The sequence below is a fragment of the Danio aesculapii genome, chromosome 4 (genome assembly GCF_903798145.1).
Source record: "Danio aesculapii chromosome 4, fDanAes4.1, whole genome shotgun sequence".
NCBI classification, from domain to species: Eukaryota; Metazoa; Chordata; class Actinopteri; order Cypriniformes; family Danionidae; genus Danio; species Danio aesculapii.
Genome location: NC_079438.1, coordinates 23,278,004 through 23,292,447, shown reverse-complemented (window position 1 = coordinate 23,292,447; position 14,444 = coordinate 23,278,004). Strand labels below are relative to the sequence as shown.

Genomic DNA, 14,444 nt, shown 5'->3' with positions numbered 1-14,444 from the left:
TATTTCCCCATTCCACAATTTTCTCATTTCATTTTTAATCTCATCTTCCCACTTTGTCTCTTGTAAACATAATATATCACACTTTTTTGTCAAACACGTTAATCTTTCAAACTTTTCACATTTTGACAATCCTCTTACATTCATTGATACCACACATACAATACTCATTAGGATAATTATTGGATAAACCAATAACCACCATTCATTCTGAGTCACTGTCACTTAAACAAATGTTTCTTGCATCTCCTTTTTCAAATTTTTTCCTTCCATTCTTTCTTTAATCTCTTCTCTTCTCATTTTCTGCCGTTGTAGAACAAGTTCAATGTTTAAGCCACTTTTAGATCTTAATTTTAAATACCAGGGTGGTATGGCCATAAGCGAGAGCAGACGTCAAGAGTTGGCTATTTGAAAAGAAGCGCAGCACCAGGAGCCGAGCGCAGCTCAGCTTGCATTGACACAGCACCGACAGAAACAACGCCCTTGTCCCCTCAATTGTTTACCTGTGTTTTTTTTGTCCCACCCCTCCCAAATAAGATGAATGTGAGAAAAGACACCAGCAGCAGACCTGTGACACGAGGAAGTGTATTAGATGTCAAATGAAGGAACTCAAAGAGCTTACAGCACCTGGTATTCCCAGGCGGTCTCCCATCCAAGTACTAACCAGACCGACAGAAACAAAGCCCTTGACCCCTCAATAGTTTACCTGTTTTTTTTTTTTTTCGGTTTCTGCTCCGGGACACCGACAGCTCTTGCTAGGTTAAACCAGCCAAGTCAGGGTACTCACTTCCCCCGAATGGAATCAGGGGAAGTGGGTACAATGACTTAGCTGGTTCCAGAGATCAGAGAGGAATTCAGAGTTTTGTTTTGTTTTTTTCGTATTTTGGGAAGTGTATCAGCTGCCAAATGAAGGAATTCAAAAAGCTTTAAGCACCTGGTAATCCCAGGGGGTCTCTCATTCAAGAACTAACCAGGAATCAAACCCAGTCCACAGCAATGAGAGCACCGAATCCTAACCACTAGACCACCAGGGACGGGAGAGTAGATACTTGCCCTCAAGCCTTGCTGTGGGTCTCCACACAAGTATGCTGCAGCTGCTCTGACAGAAATAAATCCAATGCTTGTAACCTCTTCCTGGAGAGGAGAAAGTCTCAGACCCTGGATCACAGTTCTTCTATGGAGGGACTGTCACATGCTCCTATCGACACCACAACTTGCCATAATAACAAAGCACAGCATGCGTTGAATGAACTCCGTATTGACAGAGCTGTGTCCTTATTACAAGCAACAAGCTAATGATGACAAGATAAGGAGATAGGACCAGTGGTGCAGTGGATAATATGTCTGACTATGGATCAGAAGACTCTAGATTTGACTCCTGGCTTGCTTGTTTTGGTCTTTTTGCTTTGCCGACAGCCAGTGCACTGCGGTCGCCTTTCGCCCCCCACTGGAGCTGTTCAGTTCCACTCTGGAGTGAGTCAAGTTTAAGTGGCCGCCAGCACAGAGCCCGTGGGGTGCTCTCCTGGTTTCAAAGGATGCCCCAACTGCAGTTTTTTAATAACGTCTACTACAGCTACACCAACCGTAAACCCAGCCTACTTGTTGCAAAAGTCCATACAACTTAGAAGTCACCCAGCAAACTTGCAGCGTAATCTCTTCCACTTTTAATTCTCTGAGCTGCAGCAATACCTAAGTGCTCTGATAAAACATGAATAAAAAACTATGGCTTTTAACCTCCTCTTGGAGAGAAGAGAGTCTCCGACCCTGGATCTTAGGTCTTCTTTGGAGGGACTGTCAGGAATCCAGTAAGAGCATCTCATCCACACAACGTCTTGCCATAAAACAAAGCAGAATGTGTCATGACGGAACTCCAGGTTGACAGAGCCTTGTCCTTGTTTCAAACAATGTGCTAACAAGGCGCTGAACAGAGTGCCAGTGGCACAAAGGATAACGCTTATGACTATGGATCAGAGGATTCTAGCTTACGGAAACCATGAGACTGTGTATGAGAGAGTGCGCAAATGTATGAATGGTACTTGTGCAAGAGGGGCAGTGAAGTGCGCATGGTCAGAAAGAACTGAAGTTTGTGCCAAGTTTGATTCCTGGTTTTCACCCAGTTGGCCTGGGTTTGACTCCTGGTCTGGGAAGCCTTGAGCATTTTTGCCACTGCCCTTTTTGCCTAGCAGTCGGACTGCAGCAACATTAAGGGGGTGGGCTTGTGTGGGAATCTCATAAGCCTTTGATAGCTCAGTTGGTAGAGCAGAGTACTGTAGGTGTGTTGTTGGCAATCCTTAGGTTACTGGTTTGACTCTGGCTTGAAGAAGGTCTTTTGCCATTTCATGCCTGTGCAGTTCACATATAAATTCATAGCTAGAGCTTAAAGTTCACCATAGAGGTGAAAAGGAAGTTCCCTGACCGGGAATCGAACCCAGGCCGCGGCGGTAAAAGTGCCGAATCCTAACCACTAGACCATCAGAAAAGGTCCTGCAGAAACTTGCCCTCAAGCCTAGCTATGGGCCTCCACGCAAGTATGCTGCAGCTGCTCTGACAAAAATAAATCTAATGCTTGTAACCTCCTCCTGGAGAGGAGAAAGTCTCAGACCCTGCATCACAGTTCTTTTAGGGAGGGACTGTCTCATGCACTGTAAGAGCATCCTATCGACACCACAACTTGCCATAATAGCGAAGCACAGCATGCATTGAATGAACTCCGTGTTGACTGAGCTGTGTCCTTATTACAAGCAAGACGCTAAAGATGAAAAGACAAGCAAATAGTGCCAGTGGCGCCATGGTTAACCCGTCTGACTACGGATTAGAAGATTCTAGGTTCGACTCCTGGCTGGCTCGCTTTGGTCTTTTTGCTTTGATGTCAGCCAGTGCACTGCAGTCGCCTTTCGCCCCCACTGGAGCTGTTCAGGTCCACTCTGGAGTGAGTCGAGTTTAAGGGGCCGCAATCACAGAGCCCGTGGGGTGCTCCCCTGGTTTCAAAGGCTGCCCCAACTGCTAGATTTTTATTAACGTCTACTACATCTACACCAATCGTAAACCCAGCCTACTTGTTGCAAAAGTCCCTACCACTTAGAAGTCACCCAGCCAACTTGCAGCGTAATCTCTTCCACTTGTTAAGTCTCTGAGCTGTAGCAATACCTAAGTGCTCTGATAAAACATGCATAAAAGAAACTATGGCTTTTAACCTCCTCTTGGAGAGAAGAGAGTCTCCGACCCTGGATCTCAGGTCTTCTATGGAGGGACTGTCAGGAATCCTGTAAGAGCATCCCATCCACACAACGTCTTGCTATAAAACAAAGCAGAATGTGTGGTGATGGAACTCCAGGTTGACAGAGCCTTGTCCTTGTTTCAAACAATGTGCTAACAAGGTGCTAACAAGGTGCTGAACGGAGTGCCAGTGGCATAAAGGATAACGCTTATGACTATGGATCAAAGGATTCTAGCTTAGCAATCGTAAACCCAGCCTACTTGCTGCAAAAGTCCCTACCAGGCCCAACCCTGTCTTTCTTTCGAGTTCAGATGAGATCAGGCATTGCCAGAGTGGTATGGCCGTAAGCGAGAGCAGCCGTCAAGAGTTAGCTATTTAAAAATAGGCGCAGCACCAGGAGCCGAGCGCAGCTCAGCTTGCATTGACACAGCACCGACAGAAACAAGGCCCTTGTCCCCTCAATTGTTTACCTGTTTTTTTTTTTTTTTTCTGTTTCTGCTCCGGGGCACCGACAGCTCTTGCTAAGTTAAACCAGCCAAGTCACTGTACCTACTTTACCCCGAATGGGATCAGGGGAAGTGGGTTACTGACTTGGCTGGTTCCAGAGTTCAGAGAGGAATTCAGAGGGTTTTTTTTTATATTTTGGGAAGTGTATTTGCTGCCAAATGAAGGAATTTAAAAAGCTTACAGCACCTGGTATTCCCAGGCGGTCTCCCATCCAAGTACCAACCAGGCCCAACCCTGCTTTGCTTCCGAGTTCAGATGAGATATTTTAATTTTTTTTTAAATTAAAATCAAATATTTACATTTTTACAAAGAAATGATCACATCACACAAAAATCACATGATAGTTACAACACTCATTATTAGACTTCATATTTTTCCCATAACCAACTTAAGATGTTGTCCTTGTATTCAACTATTACGTTCCATTTTACCATTATTTCTATAACTACATCCTCCTTTCCTTGTACTATAAAATAGTTGAATATCAATTTTACAGCCATCTCCATTCTGTTTTTAAACATACGCCATATATCCACTCTCTTCCCATCATGTTTAGCCATATTTCTCCTTATCCAAATCACATACTTAGCAATTGTTATACATAGATTAAAAGCATACATACCACATTCATTTTGACCAAATAAATATTTTTTTTCCCAGTTCTTTTGTTCATCCACAAATATGTCCCCTATTAACGATTTAGCAATTTTCTTACATTTTTCCATAATTCCTCCAACTTTTCACAATAGAAGAACAAATGTAATAAACCTTCCCCTTCCTTCCTAAACACATTACATATTATATCTTGTTCAATTCCCATTTTACACAATCTCATTTCTGTTAATATGCAATTATGTCTCAATAAATAATTACAATTTTGTAAAATTGGTTCCATATATTTCATTCTGACATTTCCCCATATTTCTTTTTCATTTAAATCCTCATATCTTTCCTTCCAGTAGTTGAATGCTATAGGTCTTATAAAAACCTTTGATCTAAAAACAACATAAAAACTCTTAACTGTACATAAGCTCATATTGATCTTTTCTCCATTTTTTTTTCTTAAAATAGACCTCTGGTAATTCTTCCTTATCCCGCAACTCTTTTTTTTTTTTCAATTATTTCAATCCAATCTTTTGGTATTGCTTTTTTCAAATCATGATATTGTCTTTGTAATTTTGTTTTAGAAAGAACTGAAGTTTTTGCCAAGACTGCCCTCATAAGTGGCAGCTCCCATATGGTTTAGCGGTCAGGATTCCTGGTTTTCACCCAGGCGGCCTGGGTTCGACTCCCGGTATGAGAAGCCTTGAGTATTTTTTGCCACTGCCCTTTTTTTCCAGCAGTCGGACTGCAGCAACTTTAAGGGGGTGGGCTTGTGTTGGACTCTCGTAAGCCTTCGATAGCTCAGTTGGTAGAGCGGAGGACTGTAGGTGTGTTGTTGGCAATCCTTAGGTCGCTGGTTCGACTCCGACTCGAAGGAGGTCTTTTGCCCTTTCATGCATGTGCAGTTCGCATATATTTTCATAGCTCAAAAGTAAGTTCCCTGACCGGGAATCGAACCCGGGCCGCGGCGGTGAGAGCGCCGAATCCTAACCACTAGACCACCAGTGAAGGTCTTGTAGAAGCTTGCTCTCAAGTCTAGCTGTGGGCCTCCACGCAAGAATGCTGCAGCTGCTCTGACAAAAATAAATCTAATGCTTGTAACCTCCTCCTGGAGAGGAGAAAGTCTCAGACCCTGGATCACAGTTCTTCTAGGGAGGGACTGTCACATGCACTGTAAGAGCATCCTATCGACACCACAACTTGCCATAATAACGAAGGACAGCATGTGTTGAACAAACTCTGTGTTGAATGAACTCTGTGTTGACTGAGCTGTGTCCTTATCTGACTACGGATTAGAAGATTCTAGGTTCGACTCCTGGCTGGCTCGCTCTGGTCTTTTTGCTTTGATGTCAGCCAGTGCACTGCAGTCGCCTTTCGCCCCCACTGGAACTGTTCAGGTCCACTCTGGAGTGTGTTGAGTTTAAGAGGTCGCAATCACAGAGCCCGTGGGGTGCTCCCCTGGTTTCAAAGGCTGCCCCAACCGCTAGATTTTTATTAACGTCTACTACAGCTACACCAATCGTAAACCCAGCCTACTTGTTGCAAAAGTCCCTACCACTTAGAAGTCACCCAGCCAACTTGCAGCGTAATCTCTTCCACTTGTAAGTCTCTGAGCTGTAGCAATACCTAAGTGCTCTGATAAAACATGCATAAAAGATACTATGGCTTTTAACCTCCTCTTGGAGAGAAGAGAGTCTCCGACCCTGGATCTCAGGGGTTCTATGGAGGGACTGTCAGGAATCCTGTAAGAGCATCCCATCCACACAACGTCTTGCTATAAAACAAAGCAGAATGTGTGGTGATGGAACTCCAGGTTGACAGAGCCTTGTCCTTGTTTCAAACAATGTGCTAACAAGGTGCTAACAAGGTGCTGAACGGAGTGCCAGTGGCACAAAGGATAACGCTTATGACTATGGATCAAAGGATTCTAGCTTAGCAATCGTAAACCCAGCCTACTTGCTGCAAAAGTCCCTACCAGGCCCAACCCTGTCTTTCTTTCGAGTTCAGATGAGATCAGGCATTGCCAGAGTGGTATGGCCGTAAGCGAGAGCAGCCGTCAAGAGTTAGCTATTTAAAAATAGGCGCAGCACCAGGAGCCGAGCGCAGCTCAGCTTGCATTGACACAGCACCGACAGAAACAAGGCCCTTGTCCCCTCAATTGTTTACCTGTTTTTTTGTTTTTTTTTCTGTTTCTGCTCCGGGGCACCGACAGCTCTTGCTAAGTTAAACCAGTCAAGTCACTGTATCTACTTTACCCCGAATGGAATCAGGGGAAGTGGGTACACTGACTTGGCTGGTTCCAGAGTTCAGAGAGGAATTCAGAGGTTTTTTTTTTTATATATTTTGGGAAGTGTATTAGCTGCCAAATGAAGGAATTTAAAAAGCTTACAGCACCTGGTATTCCCAGGCGGTCTCCCATCCAAGTACCAACCAGGCCCAACCCTGCTTTGCTTCCGAGTTCAGATGAGATATTTTAATTTTTTTTAAATTAAAATCAAATATTTACATTTTTACAAAGAAATGATCACATCACACAAAAATCACATGATAGTTACAACACTCATTATTAGACTTCATATTTTTCCCATAACCAACTTAAGATGTTGTCCTTGTATTCAACTATTACGTTCCCTTTTACCATTATTTCTATAACTACATCCTCCTTTTCTTGTACTATAAAATAGTTGAATATCAATTTTACAGCCATCTCCATTCTGTTTTTAAACATACGCCATATATCCACTCTCTTCCCATCATGTTTAGCCATATTTCTCCTTATCCAAATCACATACTTAGCAATTGTTATACATAGATTAAAAGCATACATACCACATTCATTTTGACCAAATAAATATTTTTTTTCCCAGTTCTTTTGTTCATCCACATATATGTCCCCTATTAACGATTTAGCAATTTTCTTAAATTTTTCCATAATTCCTTCAACTTTTCACAATAGAAGAACAAATGTAATAAACCTTCCCCTTCCTTCCTAAACACATTACATATTATATCTTGTTCAATTCCCATTTTACACAATCTCATTTCTGTTAATATGCAATTATGTCTCAATAAATAATTACAATTTTGTAAAATTGGTTCCATATATTTCATTCTGACATTTCCCCATATTTCTTTTTCATTTAAATCCTCATATCTTTCCTTCCAGTAGTTGAATGCTATAGGTCTTATAAAAACCTTTGATCTAAAAACAACATAAAAACTCTTAACTGTACATAAGCTCATATTGATCTTTTCTCCATTTTTTTTTTCTTAAAATAGACCTCTGGTAATTCTTCCTTATCCCGCAACTCTTTTTTTTTTCAATTATTTCAATCCAATCTTTTGGTATTGCTTTTTTCAAATCATGATATTGTCTTTGTAATTTTGTTTTAGAAAGAACTGAAGTTTTTGCCAAGACTGCCCTCATAAGTGGCATCTCCCATATGGTCTAGCGGTCAGGATTCCTGGTTTTCACCCAGGCGGCCCGGGTTCGACTCCCGGTATGGGAAGCTTTGAGTATTTTTTGCCACTGCCCTTTTTTTCCAGCAGTCGGACTGCAGCAACTTTAAGGGGGTGGGCTTGTGTTGGACTCTCGTAAGCCTTCGATAGCTCAGTTGGTAGAGCGGAGGACTGTAGGTGTGTTGTTGGCAATCCTTAGGTCGCTGGTTCGACTCCGGCTCGAAGGAGGTCTTTTGCCCTTTCATGCCTGTGCAGTGACCATATATTTTCACAGCTCAAAAGTAAGTTCCCTGACCGGGAATCGAACCCGGGCCGCGGCGGTGAGAGCGCCGAATCCTAACCACTAGACCACCAGGGAAGGTCTTGTAGAAGCTTGCCCTCAAGTCTAGCTGTGGGCCTCCACGCAAGTATGCTGCAGCTGCTCTGACAAAAATAAATCTAATGCTTGTAACCTCCTCCTGGAGAGGAGAAAGTCTCAGACCCTGGATCACAGTTCTTCTAGGGAGGGACTGTCACATGCACTGTAAGAGCATCCTATCGACACCACAACTTGCCATAATAACGAAGGACAGCATGTGTTGAACGAACTCTGTGTTGAATGAACTCTGTGTTGACTGAGCTGTGTCCTTATCACAAGCAACAAGATAAAGATGAAAAGATAAGAAGACAGGGCCAGTGGCGCAATGGATAACGCGTCTGACTACGGATCAGAAGATTCTAGGTTCGACTCCTGGCTGGCTGGCTCGCTCTGGTCTTTTTGCTTTGATGTCAGCCAGTGCACTGCAGTCGCCTTTCGCCCCCACTGGAACTGTTCAGGTCCACTCTGGAGTGTGTTGAGTTTAAGGGGCCGCAATCACAGAGCCCGTGGGGTGCTCCCCTGGTTTCAAAGGCTGCCCCAACCGCTAGATTTTTATTAACGTCTACTACAGCTACACCAATCGTAAACCCAGCCTACTTGTTGCAAAAGTCCCTACCACTTAGAAGTCACCCAGCCAACTTGCAGCGTAATCTCTTCCACTTGTAAGTCTCTGAGCTGTAGCAATACCTAAGTGCTCTGATAAAACATGCATAAAAGAAACTATGGCTTTTAACCTCCTCTTGGAGAGAAGAGAGTCTCCGACCCTGGATCTCAGGGGTTCTATGGAGGGACTGTCAGGAATCCTTTAAGAGCATCCCATCCACACAACGTCTTGCTATAAAACAAAGCAGAATGTGTGGTGATGGAACTCCAGGTTGACAGAGCCTTGTCCTTGTTTCAAACAATGTGCTAACAAGGTGCTAACAAGGTGCTGAACGGAGTGCCAGTGACACAAAGGATAACGCTTATGACTATGGATCAAAGGATTCTAGCTTAGCAATCGTAAACCCAGCCTACTTGCTGCAAAAGTCCCTACCAGGCCCAACCCTGTCTTTCTTTCGAGTTCAGATGAGATCAGGCATTGCCAGAGTGGTATGGCCGTAAGCGAGAGCAGCCGTCAAGAGTTAGCTATTTAAAAATAGGCGCAGCACCAGGAGCCAAGCGCAGCTCAGCTTGCATTGACACAGCACCGACAGAAACAAGGCCCTTGTCCCCTCAATTGTTTACCTGTTTTTTTTTTTTTTTCTGTTTCTGCTCCGGGGCACCGACAGCTCTTGCTAAGTTAAACCAGCCAAGTCACTGTATCTACTTTACCCCGAATGGAATCAGGGGAAGTGGGTACACTGACTTGGCTGGTTCCAGAGTTCAGAGAGGAACTCAGAGGTTTTTTTTTTTTTATATTTTGGGAAGTGTATTAGCTGCCAAATGAAGGAATTTAAAAAGCTTACAGCAGCTGGTATTCCCAGGCGGTCTCCCATCCAAGTACCAACCAGGCCCAACCCTGCTTTGCTTCCGAATTCAGATGAGATATTTTAATTTTTTTTAAATTAAAATCAAATATTTACATTTTTACAAAGAAATGATCACATCACACAAAAATCACATGATACTTACAACACTCATTATTAGACTTCATATTTTTCCCATAACCAACTTAAGATGTTGTCCTTGTATTCAACTATTACGTTCCCTTTTACCATTATTTCTATAAATACATCCTCCTTTTCTTGTACTATAAAATAGTTGAATATCAATTTTACAGCCATCTCCATTCTGTTTTTAAACATACGCCATATATCCACTCTCTTCCCATCATGTTTAGCCATATTTCTCCTTATCCAAATCACATACTTAGCAATTGTTATACATAGATTAAAAGCATACATACCACATTCATTTTGACCAAATAAACGAAAACGGTTTTCTAAAAAAAAAAGAAAAAAAAAAAAAAAAGGTTAAGAATATTATTTTATTACAAAGTTTTGCAGGCTCTAGAGTGCCCTGATTTCTTAATGGTGTAACTAAAAATTCTATTCGAGGGGTAAAATTAAATGAATTTTCGATAAGTATCGTTAATAAAATATTTATAATATGAACTTGCTTTGTTATATCTTTACCTGCTTTGCGCACTTATGCGTGCTCTCTCACCAGCAGCAGTTGATTGACACACATTGCTTAAAGGCGCTACACACACAGCCCCACACCTTGGTATGGAGCGGCAAGTGCTGAAACACGCAACCAGTTTTATTTGTTGTCGATTTGCGTGTTGTTCCTTTTTTAAAGTGTCTTTTATTTTTTAAATCTCTCAAATTAGGCTCTTTTAGGTTATTAGGAGATATTAGTTCAATTATGCGCCGTAGGCCATTGACCAACACCCCCTGCATACAGTTTAGGCTACACACTGCAGGTCTACAGTTCTGATGTGTTATGAATTGTTTTAGTTTTATTGTAAAATATACATTATAATTCAGTACAAAGTAAAATAATATTTATTACTGGCCATTGGCAGCGTATAGCCGTTAAGCTTAAATAGTCGAAGTGTGTTTTTATTAATATTAAAACATATTACAAAATAGCCAACTTTTGATTTTATTTCGTTTCCGTGTATTTTTATCAAACAAAAAATGCTATTGTATTTTGGTTTGAATTTTATTAGAAATGTAATATTTAGGCAACACTACTTCTACATAACTGTAACACGGGGAGCGACAGAGACAACTGAGGTTTAGGATCCACGTGCAGGTTTATTCAAACTCAGCGAGGCAATGGTCAACACAGGTGCAAACAGATGTATGAAGGCAGTCCAGAATCGTAGTTAAACACAGGCGAGAGGTCGATAGACAGGCGGCAGACAAGGAGAAAGGGAAACCAGGCAAAGATAAAACACGGCGAAACTAGACTAGGAAACTGTGTTGTAGTGTCACTATACAGATAACAAGACTCGGCAAAGGCAGGTAGTGTGTGTTGTTTAAATAGTGTGTGTAATCAGTCTCTGACAATCCTCAGCTGGTGCAAATGTAATCAGTCAAAATGAGGAAGCATGTGTGTTTGTGAACGGAGTGCATGTATGAAAATGTAGTCCATGAATGGCGGATTTGTAGTCCATAGGTTATTGTGAGGGTGAGTGCTTACCAGCGACCTCTGGTGGTTAGAGATCGCTGGTAATCATGACAATAACATTGGCTCTGATTGCGTTTTTAGAGATATCCTAGATAGACTTTTGGCTGAAAAACATTACCTGTTCATTTCAGTACTGTATTTTGACATTTCACAAGGGCTTCAGCTGGTACCGGCCTCAATTTCGCGACTTGATGTTTATGTGGTGTCTACATATCAATGTCTGGATGACAGCGAGAGCGAGATGAGATGAAACCTCAGATTCAATGTGCAGCTGCACAGTTTCTGCATATTTTGACTATAGGCTCATCTAAATTTAAATATTGTCGAAATATTGCTAGACAGACAAAGTAAATTTTGATTTTGGAAGAGAGCTGCTTCAGTAATGAAAGACACAGTTGGTGGACACACACACGCACGCACACACACACAGGATACACTTATAGGCCTATTCATTATTGATTTATTTACATTAAACGCACAGTAATTAAATTTAAAAAAGAAAGGCATAACTTCAGAAAAAGTGCTCACTGCTGTTTCCGCTATTTATGTGGTTGTTTTGTTTCTCTGCCATTTGCTTGTCAGTGGTGCTGCATTGCTGGATTACTGTTGTTTTAATCAGAGATTACATTTACATTTAGTCATTTAGCAAACGCTTTTATCCAAAGCGACTTACAAATGAGGACAAGGAAGCAATTTACACAACTATAAGAGCAGCAGTGAACAAGTGCTATAGACAAGTTTCAGGTGTGTAACGTCTAAGAAGCAAAGCATTAGTAAAAAATTTTTATTTATTTTTTTTTTGTGAGAGAGAGAGAGAGAGAGAGAGAGCACAGTTAGTGGTATAGCCAGAGATTAAGATTAGGACTTCATTCATTCATTTTCTTTTCGGCTTAGTCCCTTTATCAATCCGGGCTCACCACAGCGGAATGAACCGCCAACTTATCCAGCACGTTTTTACGCAGCAGATGCCCTTCCAGCTGCAACCCATCTCTGGGAAACATCCATACACACTCATTCACTACAGACAATTTAGCCTACCCCATTCACCTGCACCGCATGTTTTTGGACTGTGGGGAAAACTGACCACCTGGAGGGAACCCACATGAACACAGGAAGAGCATGCAAACTCCACACAGAAACGCCAACTGACCCAACCGAGGCTCAAACCAGCGACTTTCTTGCTGTGAGGCAACAGCACTACCTACTGCGCCACCCCAAGATTATGCCTATATAGCCAATTTTAGTTATTTAGCGTAATGTATAGCTATTTAGTTTAATTAGAGTAATTTATAATTATGTAAATTATTTAGTGCTTTTTGGATTTAGGCATAGGCCGAGTATAAAACTTAATATTACTTGTAAATACAAAAGATTATGCGGTTTAGTGTTTGTTTGTTTGTTTTTTTGATGGCACTGTATTGCATGTTGAATGTTACAATTACAAAGATTTTTATTAAACAAGTGCACTACCACAAGATATTTTTTGTTGGTGTAAAAATAAAAAAGTATCATTCTCATATTCTTGCCTTATTTATCTTTAATGTAAATATAAAATACTATGCAATGCGTGGTTCACCTAAGAAAAAAAGGCGCACCAAGTCAAAAAGTTAGTCTAGTGCCCTGTATTGGATAGATTAACTGATAGATTGTGTGTGCATTTTAATAACATTGACACTACTTCCACGATTGATTAAACTAGGGATGCTAACAATTACTCGATTGATTTATTGTCAATAAATCAAACCCTTCAAACCCAATAGACCTCATCGATGACCAATTAAGCATGGGCATTTAATAAGTTATGCTTTGCGCTGTGAGACGCGTCCCTGAATTCACACATTACATAATCAAGTGTGTGCAGTTTACGTTACCTTATGGAGTCGTGCACTCTCTTGATTTTGCATATTGGGGACACATAAAACCCTGTTATGCACAGATCTCGTTTATGTCCGCTGGTGCTGCCGTTAATCCGCAGGTCAAGGAATCAAAATGTAGGCTACATGACGTTTAATTATGGGCAGGTTAATAAGACCAAACACTGGTTGTGCAAACTTTACCTACTTCTTCTAAAATATTAGTGTTTCAAGCTATATTATCTTTTTATAGACTGGCATAGGCCTAAATAGGCATCACGGTCAGACATTTAGTTTATATAAAAACGAGCGCTTACCTCATTTTACTGTGATCATTATGAGGATCATATTGCATATTCGGGTAATTCTTAGGTAGCCTTGTAAATAATGTATTTTATTATTGGATTGTTTATAAGGACTAAGCTATTAAATACTGTAATTCTCTGAATGGAAAATGCTTGGGTTGTTTGATAATATCTATCATATCATTCAAAACTGTATCTATCATGTTTATGATCTGCCCCTCATCCTTCAATATTACAGATTGATTTATCAGATGATTTGTCATAAGAGAAATGTTAACAAAAGGATTTTCTTCGTGGAGACCCATCTAAAAACAATCTACAATCAATAATTAATTAGGTATAAACACAAGTTTTAGTAACAATAACTTAAACCGAAACATACCTTTGTACATGAAAGATCAGGTTCTCTGTAACCTTTAAGACAAGCTCATCACATCAGAAATGACTCTCGCTTATGACGTCTGCTTCACGGGCATTTCACGTTGTATGCGTCACCGTCGCATTTGTACACAGGCTTTAAATTAATGCTTTTTGTCTCCCAAATTCATATAATAAAGATAACGATAAAACAATGTTATTAACCGGTTAACTGTAAACGTTTCTGTTCAGAAAGATTAAAGTTGATCTTTTTTTTCGTTTCTGTTCCTGAAAAATGTCATTCGTTTCCCTTTTTCGTTTCCGTTCCTTGAACCGGTTTGGAGCCCTGCTTAAAATACTGTAATTATTATACTTGTAAAATATAGACCTATACATTATTGGCAGCAATGTATTATCTATTTTCAATTTTGCATTTATATCGTATTTTATTTCAAATGTTTAATAAATGTTTATAATAATTTACTAATTAAATTTACTCTAATATTGCAGAAAACACATTATGTTTACCAATCACACTAACAATAACACTGACCTGCTTCTTTATAAAGGATAAAAATGGAATAAAAGTGTACTTAAACGAAGAGGCACCAGTTCCAGCTGCCACAAAAAGGCAATGGACACAGAATAAAACAGGTTGCTCAAGTCAA

At 40.8% G+C, this 14,444-nt stretch overlaps 7 non-coding genes and 1 pseudogene across 7 annotated transcripts; 5 read left to right on the top strand and 3 right to left on the bottom strand.

The window, feature by feature from the left end:
• LOC130222380 (gastrula zinc finger protein XlCGF49.1-like) overlaps positions 1 to 14,444 on the bottom strand; it is a 78,647-nt pseudogene that overhangs the window by 20,825 nt on the left and 43,378 nt on the right.
• Positions 4,953 to 5,024, top strand: trnae-uuc (transfer RNA glutamic acid (anticodon UUC)). The gene has a single exon. It is a non-coding gene; the product is annotated as a tRNA-Glu (tRNA).
• trnay-gua (transfer RNA tyrosine (anticodon GUA)) lies at positions 5,115 to 5,201 on the top strand. Its single transcript is given in 2 exon segments — positions 5,115 to 5,151; positions 5,166 to 5,201. It is a non-coding gene; the product is annotated as a tRNA-Tyr (tRNA).
• trnae-cuc (transfer RNA glutamic acid (anticodon CUC)) lies at positions 5,261 to 5,332 on the bottom strand. The gene has a single exon. It is a non-coding gene; the product is annotated as a tRNA-Glu (tRNA).
• trnae-uuc (transfer RNA glutamic acid (anticodon UUC)) lies at positions 7,762 to 7,833 on the top strand. The gene has a single exon. It is a non-coding gene; the product is annotated as a tRNA-Glu (tRNA).
• Positions 7,924 to 8,010, top strand: trnay-gua (transfer RNA tyrosine (anticodon GUA)). The gene is given in 2 exon segments: positions 7,924 to 7,960; positions 7,975 to 8,010. It is a non-coding gene; the product is annotated as a tRNA-Tyr (tRNA).
• Positions 8,070 to 8,141, bottom strand: trnae-cuc (transfer RNA glutamic acid (anticodon CUC)). Its single transcript has one exon. It is a non-coding gene; the product is annotated as a tRNA-Glu (tRNA).
• trnar-acg (transfer RNA arginine (anticodon ACG)) lies at positions 8,453 to 8,529 on the top strand. The gene has a single exon. It is a non-coding gene; the product is annotated as a tRNA-Arg (tRNA).